The 7,500-nt window shown below is 46.0% G+C and overlaps 1 protein-coding gene across 2 annotated transcripts in view; it reads left to right on the forward strand.

The window, feature by feature from the left end:
- Nucleotides 1-7,500, forward strand: part of gpm6bb (glycoprotein M6Bb) — a 19,846-nt gene that overhangs the window by 1,960 nt on the left and 10,386 nt on the right. The window lies entirely within an intron of this gene.

Consider the following 7,500-nt stretch of genomic DNA (forward strand, 5'->3'; position numbering starts at 1 on the left):
CTGGACTGTAGTTAGTGCTGGGGTGTAGTTAGTGCTGGACTGTAGTTAGTGCTGGGGTGTAGTTAGTGCTGGGGTGTAGTTAGTGCTGGGGTGTAGTTAGTGCTGGGGTGTAGTTAGTGCTGGACTGTAGTTAGTGCTGGGGTGTAGTTAGTGCTGGGGTGTAGTTAGTGCTGGACTGTAGTTAGTGCTGGACTGTAGTTAGTGCTGGACTGTAGTTAGTGCTGGGGTGTAGTTAGTGCTGGGGTGTAGTTAATGCTGGGGTGTAGTTAGTGCTGGACTGTAGTTAGTGCTGGACTGTAGTTAGTGCTGGGGTGTAGTTAGTGCTGGGGTGTAGTTAGTGCTGGGGTGTAGTTAGTGCTGGGGTGTAGTTAGTGCTGGGGTGTAGTTAATGCTGGGGTGTAGTTAGTGCTGGGGTGTAGTTAGTGCTGGGGTGTAGTTAGTGCTGACACACAGATAAACAAGATAAAGGTGATGTGATCATGTGCCTCAGTGACCACCATGTAGTGGACTTTACTGTTTACCCCCCCCCCCCACCCCCATGTGCCTCAGTGACCACCATGTAGTGGACTTTACTGTTTATCTCCCCCCCCCCACCCCCATGTGCCTCAGTGACCACCATGTAGTGGACTTTACTGTTTAAACACCCCCACCCCCCACCCCCCATGTGCCTCAGTGACCACCATGTAGTGGACTTTACTGTTTATCTCCCCCCCCCCACCCCCATGTGCCTCAGTGACCACCATGTAGTGCACTTTACTGTTTATCTTCTGAAGCCCTGTACCCCCCCCCCCCTGATCAGAGTTTTCTGGGTTTTCATTTTATCTCATCTCCATTGACAGTGTTGTTATAAACTGGGACGGGGGGTGGGGGTGGGGGGTTTGTGTTGTAGCCTTCAGGCCAATTTCCAAAAAATACTCAATACCTCTGTGTGTGTGTGTGTGTGTGTGTGTGTGTGTGTGTGTGTGTGTGTACCAGTCTCTCCATGACTGCCTCTGTTATGATCAACTTCCTGCTCTACACACACACACACACACACACACACACACACACACACACACACACACACACACACACACACATGTTCATGTCACTCTTTGTGGAAACATAAAGAGTCAGCATCAGATGCTTTGTTTTGTTCTGCCCACGCATTTCCAGAAAGTCCTGGTCTGGTGATATAATGCTAACACACACACACACACACACACACACACACACACACACACACACACACACACACACACACACACACAGAGGAATGTATATATATAGATGTAATAGCATGAGGTGGTGAATTACAGGAAGCTAAAAGGGTCAAATGCAGTTAAGTTAGTGAGTGAACTGGATTGTCAGATAATCATTTTCACCTTTTTCCCTCCACACATTACCCATAATCCTCCACACATTACCCATAACCCTCCACACATTACCCATAATCCTCCACACATTACCCATAACCCTCCACACATTACCCATAACCCTCCACACATTACCCATAACCCTCCACACATTACCCATAACCCTCCACACATTACCCATAACCCTCCACACATTACCCATAATCCTCCACCTGTGGGCTGTAAGTTTACTTACTAATGACTTAACACAGAAGTAAAATCCACCTTCAGATCAGTCTTTACCATCTGTTGCTTCTCATCCCTCACTTCATCTCTCTCATCCCTCACTTCATCTCTCTCCTCATCCCTCACTTCATCTCTCTCCTCATCCCTCACTTCATCTCTCTCCTCATCCCTCACTTCATCTCTCTCCTCATCCCTCACTTCATCTCTCTTCTCATCCCTCACTTCATCTCTCTTCTCATCCCTCACTTCATCTCCTCATCCCTCACTTCATCTCCTCATCCCTCACTTCTGCTATTGTACAGAATGCAGGAGTTTCAGAGGATTCCTCTCTCCCTGTTCCTCTGCTGTCTTCATTAGAGCACAAAAACCTGAACATCTCAAGCTCATGACATTTGATAGTTTCTGTAGAAGATGCCACTGAGGTCACGTCAGGTTCCTCACGGCTCTGAGGTAGATCTAAAGAAATGCTGCAGGAATCTTTTCAGATCTCACAGACCTGCTGTGATCCAGGAGTGTTTTACTTGGACAATAAAAACCGGGTCCTTTTTTTTACAGCTTTCTTTTGGTCTGTTTCTCTTCTTCAGACTGATTTATTTGGATTAAAACTTCTTATAGAACTCTTTTTATTTGTAATCCACTGGAATAGTGAGAGACACGAGCTAGATGTGTTCAGTAATCAGCTAGCTTGTATGCTAAATAGCTAGTAGTATTATCATAGAGGACCTGAAGAAAAAAGTTTTATATATTTTTTAAAAATGTGATAAAATGTGAAGGGATCTTATGGCTTATGGCCCTTTTTGTCATCCACATTCAAAATGAAATACCGCCTGAACCTGAGGTTTGTCTGAAGTCTGAAAGCTGCTGTTTCTTTTCCAGGCTAAACATTTAGCATGTTAGTCGCTGCTCCATGTTAGCAAGAATGAGTCAGTTCAGTTAGTTTGTGTGACTCTAAGTTATTAGTGTGAGTCAGTGACTCAGCAGTGAACCAGGACATGGAGGCATGGAGAGGGTAAGTTACTGAGAAAGTGTTTGCAGCCTTTGTCAAAGCGGCTGAAAGCAAGTTTTGAAGGCTGTAAGTTCTTGGCCTTGCTCCCACAGAGGACACTCTGTCCTTACAGACGTCCCTTTGTGCTCTCCTGTCTCCACTGCTGCTACTTGACTAATGCAAGAAGGAAAATAAAGCTTCCTAAAAGCGCTGGTCAAGGCCGAGTCTTTATCTTCACAGTAACAGTAGGAGACACGTGGCTTTAAATGCCAGACGAAGCTGCCATGTGAATTTGAACACTTTAAGTAGGACGAGATGTTCAGTGAGGAGGCCTCGACCTTCACGAGCTGGAATTAGTGTCATTCAAACCAGATCACTGCTGTGGAGCTCATGCACTAGGGAATGTCCTCCTGAAGCAGAGTGAATGTAGTCGGTCATGTGGTGTGGCAGATTTCCTAACACTAACACACTAACACACCCTCACACTAACACACCCTCACACTAACACACCCTCACACTAACACACCCTCACACTAACACACTAACACACCCTCACACCCTCACACCCTCACACTAACACACCCTCACACTAACACACCCTCACACTAACACACCCTCACACTAACACACTCTCACACCCTCACACTAACACACCCTCACACTAACACACCCTCACACATTTTACACATGGCTCTGGATGCAGCATCTTCACTCTATCATGTAGAATGTGAAGCACATGTTCTCCATGACGTGAACTTTACACAGTTACAATCCACAAAGTCGTCTTTTCCGCACGGTACATCAGGCGAGCATGGTCATGGCTCAGGATGGTCATGGCACAGGATGGTCATGGCTCAGGATGGTCATGGCTCAGGATGGTCATGGCTCAGGATGGTCATGGCTCAGGATGGTCATGGCTCAGGATGGTCATGGCTCAGGACCCAGGAAAGTGGACATGAATTACTCCTTAAATGTGATGTCACTCGTTCATGAGAGTTTCTCCCATAGCTGGAGCTTTTCCTGTAGACAGATGGACAGCTGCAGTAAACTCAGTGAGCTGAACTGAAACTTTGAGCTAATCCATTTGCTTAGGACTGTTACTGGGAAAAACCTGGGACATAAAATATTCCTTGAATGTGTTTTTCAGTGAGGCAAACAGATGGCTAAGGGCAGTTGTGGGGAGAAAATTAACCCACTACAGGGTTTTATAATTTTCTACCAAATATTTAATTGCCATAATGCTTTAAGTACCTAAAGAGAGCGATGCAGCGGGGCTTTAGTGTTTTAGTCTGTTAGTTTCTCTGTTCTTTGTTTAATTTCATGCTAATTCACTAGAATCACCGTCACGCTAGTCACAGTAGTACCTAGTCACCCTGTACATCAGCACATCACACAGCTGCTAACATCCACTAATGTAGTCTTAACTCCGTCCTAACACAAAAACCACCAGATAAATACTGTTATAAATATTCTGTATGAAATTCTCTATTAAACACTAAATGTTAGAAAGCGGGGGTCACGGTGGCTTAGTGGTCAGCACGTTCGCCTCACACCTCCAGGGTCGGGGGTTCGATTCCCACCTCCACCTTGTGTGTGTGGAGTTTGCATGTTCTCCCCGTGCCTCGGGGGTTTCCTCCGGGTACTCCGGTTTCCTCCCCCGATCCAAAGACATGCATGGTAGGTTGATTGGCATCTCTGGAAAATTGTCCATAGTGTGTGAGTGTGTGTGAGTGAATGAGAGTGTGTGTGTGCCCTGTGATGGGTCGGCACTCCGTCCAGGGTGTATCCTGCCTCGATGCCCGATGACGCATGAGATAGGCACAGGCTCCCCGTGACCCGAGAAGTTCAGATAAGCGGTAGAAGATGAGTGAGTGAATGAATGTTAGGAAGCTTAGTGCCGTGGCCTTGTACTGTGTGTGTGTGTGTGTGTGTGTGTGTGTGTGTGTGTGTGTGTGTGTGTGTGTGTTAGTGGACTGTACTCTATACATTTTACATTTACTAATTGTTAAAAAAAATCATAAAGTGCTATGAAATATTAAATACTATTTTCCAGCTGATCTGCTAGTGTGGACTCGAGGCCTAAATACAAATACGTTCATTTAATGTTAGCACAGGAGCCGGTTTCAGGTCCGAGGCTCAGCATGCTAATGTTTTTGTGTTCAGACTAATTGCTAAGATCATCCTGATCATATCTACAGTCCATCTGAACATTCAGAAACCTTCTGCACAGGTTGATGATAAACCTGTTAAAAATGTCAGCAGTTGTTTTGGGAAATAAACTCGACATCTTGACAAGAAAACCCAAGAAGCGAAGAAGCGAAGAAGCTTGGTCTTTCAGGCGAGAGATCAAATGCTAGCTAAGCTGTTGGTCTGAAGCCAGAAGGAGGGCTTTGCCAAAGAGCTTGGCAGATCTGTAGGGTTTCTCACTCTCACACACTCACACACTCACACACTCACACACTCACACACTCACACACACACACACACACACACACACACACACACACACACTCACACACACACACACACACACACTCTGTTAGCATAGTGAAGTGAGATGAAACTCTACAGCATCTCATGCAGCCAAGCCAAACATCAGCGTGGCCGCTCAGTCCCTCAGCTCTGTGCAGCTTGGAAACGCTCCGATTTTCATTTTTCTGTGACGGACTAAATGAGTTCTCGATAGTTTTTTGCCCACGCCGGTGCAGATGTGGTTGAATACTAAATCTAGAGTGACTTTTTTTGAGCTACAGTATGAACAAGGGGATTTGGACTTTGTTGCTGTAACCCAAAACGTCGTGATTCAGAGTTTCCTGTTTGAGATCCAGCAGCGTTCGCTGCCTCAGACGCCCACGTTTCTGTGAAGCATCACATTTTCCTAAAGACCATCAAATGACTAGTGGGGCAAAAGAACTGGTTTTTAGTACCAAGGATTTAGGGGGAAATATTTGACCTGGGTGTGTGAGGTCTGCTGTGGATATCTTAATGACTTAAGGAGGACTGGAATGTTTATTAGTGCCTTCATGGTGGAGCTCTCTCCTAGTCTGATGGAGCTCTCTCCCAGTCTGATGGAGCTCTCTCCCAGTCTGATGGAGCTCTCTCCCAGTCTGATGGAGCTCTCTCCCAGTCTGATGGAGATCTCTCCCAGTCTGATGGAGCTCTCTTCCAGTCTGATGGAGCTCTCTTCCAGTCTGATGGAGCTCTCTTCCAGTCTGATGGAGCTCTCTTCCAGTCTGATGGAGCTCTCTCCCAGTCTGATGGAGATCTCTCCTAGTCTGATGGAGCTCTCTCCTAGTCTGATGGAGCTCTCTTCCAGTCTGATGGAGCTCTCTCCTAGTCTGATGGAGCTCTCTTCCAGTCTGATGGAGCTCTCTCCCAGTCTGATGGAGATCTCTCCCAGTCTGATGGAGCTCTCTTCCAGTCTGATGGAGCTCTCTCCCAGTCTGATGGAGCTCTCTCCCAGTCTGATGGAGCTCTCTCCCAGTCTGATGGAGCTCTCTCCCAGTCTGATGGAGCTCTCTCCTAGTCTGATGGAGCTCTCTCCCAGTCTGATGGAGATGTCTCCCAGTCTGATGGAGATGTCTCCCAGACTAATGGAGCTCTCTCCTAGTCTGATGGAGCTCTCTCCCAGTCTCCTCTGAGCTCCTCAGCCAGACTTTTAGGTGATTGTTCTGTGTTCATTCCCCTGGTGATTCCGTTTCAGTAAGTCCTGTACCTCTGTAGTCCTGAGCCTGGCTTTGCTTTGTGTGTTTAACTGAGTTCCACATTTAGATGTTTACCTTGGACCAGAGCGCTTGTTTTTACTTTAACTTGCTGACTCAAGGTTCTGGGTTTTATTTGTTACCTCCATAAAACTCAACCAAGGTTTAAAAAGCTACCAGAAATTATTTTACTTCAGGAAGTCCAAGGTACGATTGGCTCCATGCTGGATCTAAGCCAGGGTTTTGTTTGGGATTGTTTTAAAGTTATAATTCAATAAAATAAATGGTTTGTTTCCTCACATGTCGTAATTCTGGTAGATTCTCCACTTTGCTCCAAGCAGCTCCAACCTTCACCAGAGCTGCCACAAGAATCGATCACCACAGGAATTCAGCCAGACTCTGACTTTGGTAGATTTCCTTCTTTTAGATGAATGCTTCTGCTCTGCAGGAACCTCTCGGCCACTGACCGTTGGACTCTGTGGTATGTTTGGGCCGGTGCTTTCCTCCTGGTTTTGTTCCAGATCCTGTAGTTCCTACTTCTACAGATTAGCCATTCGATTTTTTGATATTAAAAGCTTCTGGCAGGTCAGAAGTCATCTCCGTCATTGTGTTAATGCAGTGATGCCATGATGTTGTCTATCCTGTTGTCCATTGTTCCCAGGATGGACTCAGGCTCTCGGTCGCACTCGTTTCCTCAGGAATCTCTCAGCCAGTTTCATTTAAAAGAACATTTGGGTCCAGATTCTGTTCTGCATTTTCTTTAGTTAGGAATTTCCGAGATATCTTTCTTTTCTTTGTTTATCAAGCTGAAATTTCCATCCCATAATAAGCAGGAGGTTTTCCTGACAGACAGTTAAACACACAAACCGATTCCTCGTTCAGAAGAACGGTTCTCTTCACCGTAACCAATGAGCTGAATGCATTGTTTTCTGCCACTTTCTTAATTTATTTTGTCCACATTGTGGGACATTTCTGAACAATGTCCTGAGCTGAATGAGGATCAGCCATGGTGTTGGTGGTGGACATTCCCACACAGCTGGAAGTCCATTGTGACTGGTTCACATTCTTCAGCTCTGTGGCTTTTTTTAAAGAGTGTAAGGCTTTAGGGTCAAAGGTCAAGAGAGTTAGGGTCCAGGCATGTCCCGTCCTACAGAGATCAGCTGGATACTTCAGTGAGGCGTCTCACGGCTGACGATGATAAGAAACTAGCATATGGATCTGCAGACGTTCTCTG

This window comes from Tachysurus fulvidraco, chromosome 6 (assembly GCF_022655615.1).
Source record: "Tachysurus fulvidraco isolate hzauxx_2018 chromosome 6, HZAU_PFXX_2.0, whole genome shotgun sequence".
NCBI lineage: Eukaryota > Metazoa > Chordata > Actinopteri > Siluriformes > Bagridae > Tachysurus > Tachysurus fulvidraco.